The sequence below is a fragment of the Macrobrachium nipponense genome, chromosome 7, assembly GCF_015104395.2.
Source record: "Macrobrachium nipponense isolate FS-2020 chromosome 7, ASM1510439v2, whole genome shotgun sequence".
NCBI classification, from domain to species: Eukaryota; Metazoa; Arthropoda; class Malacostraca; order Decapoda; family Palaemonidae; genus Macrobrachium; species Macrobrachium nipponense.
The window spans coordinates 39470501-39472113 of record NC_061109.1 but is presented as its reverse complement, the minus strand read 5'-3'; positions in this window follow the sequence as shown (position 1 = coordinate 39472113).

Below are 1613 nucleotides of genomic sequence, written 5' to 3'. Positions count from 1 at the left end.
AAATCACAAACTGTATTAATCAATTCTTCGTTCTTTCCTAATTTATTTTTCCGGGTTACTTCAGTTCTTTAGGAGAAAAGGAGATAAGCAGGTATTAGGTAAACCATTCCGTCCTTCTTGAAATGAAATGAATCATCTATTTCTGTCCATGTTTGTATTCACTGTTTTAGGAGACTTCAAATCTTAAAAATACGATTGGTGCACGGTCTAGAGACTAGACCGTGGTTGTGGGTGGTTGGTTAGCCTATGTCTAGTTCTATGTCTAGGTCCAGGTTGGTTCTGCTATTATTTCGAAACTTTTGTAGGCTATCAAGATTTGCAACGGTTTTCTTGCTAGCATTTCCCGTATTCCTGAGTCTGTGACAACTTATAATTCTTACTTCAGCATTTCATGCATATCATCAGAGATTTCATAAATATGAAACACGTTATTTTTATTACACTTCCCTATTATTATTATTATTATTATTATTATTATTATTATTATTATTATTATTATTATTATTATTATTATTGTGTTGTTCATTAAAATCTCATAATCGCATGTCACTAAAATTATGGAGAAATCCACCATTATATCAGCAATATGTGTGTGTGTAACGAGAGTTTTCAAGAACCTGTTCGGTTCCCTTTTCAATGAAAATACGTGCACACAGTGAACAGCGGTAACAAACGAGACTGAGCAGGAGAATCATGCAGGTTCCCGAAAAATTTCGTTTTATATATATATATTATAAAATATATACTTATACTGACGTTATTATGGATTTCTTCACAATATCATTATTATTATATTATTCATGTACAGACGGCCAACGAAGAATTGGCGTAGTTTCTTAATTCATTGTTCGTTATGGAAATGTTGCCATATGCAGGTGCCAGATTATTTACTTAACAATAAATACCATTTCCTTTCAAATCTGCTATACTTGAAATAAATTACATTAGAATTGAGTAGACTTATTCAACGTATTAAAGATAATTATCTTGCAAAGTAAGGAAAATATATACCGATGGGTCCACGATTTCAAATTTTATTCTCAACTCTAGCTTCGTGACAGCATATCATACCGAAGATTTTGAAGTTGGCTTTGCTACCGCTCGAGTCTTGACTCAACGTATCGTACTGCACTGGGGTGTTGTCATTTCGTCTCCTACAGCCGATAAATAATACATCAAGGCGTTAACATTCTTTGAAAACGATGTTTAATTAAACTAATTTTGTCCTTTGATCAATAAAATAATTTGCATGACACATTTAGTGGGCCTGAAATGGACTTCTGATTTTCCCACATGATTAGCTTAGGTCTATTTTCAGCAGTATACTCTCTCGGATACGTAATATTAATGAATATTTAAATCGACAATATATATATATATATATATATATATATATATATATATATATATATATTAATCTGCTTTATTTGATTATTCCCGTTATTCTTGTTTTATTAGCCATGTTCGCCTTTCTTCTTATCCTTTTCATAATTGCTTACCATAATTAACTCAGACCTAGCTATTCAAAGTCAAAAAGCAATCATAAAAAAATCAAACGAATATAATTCAGTCTTATTTTATATCGAATTCCTCGCATATCATCCTGTTTCATT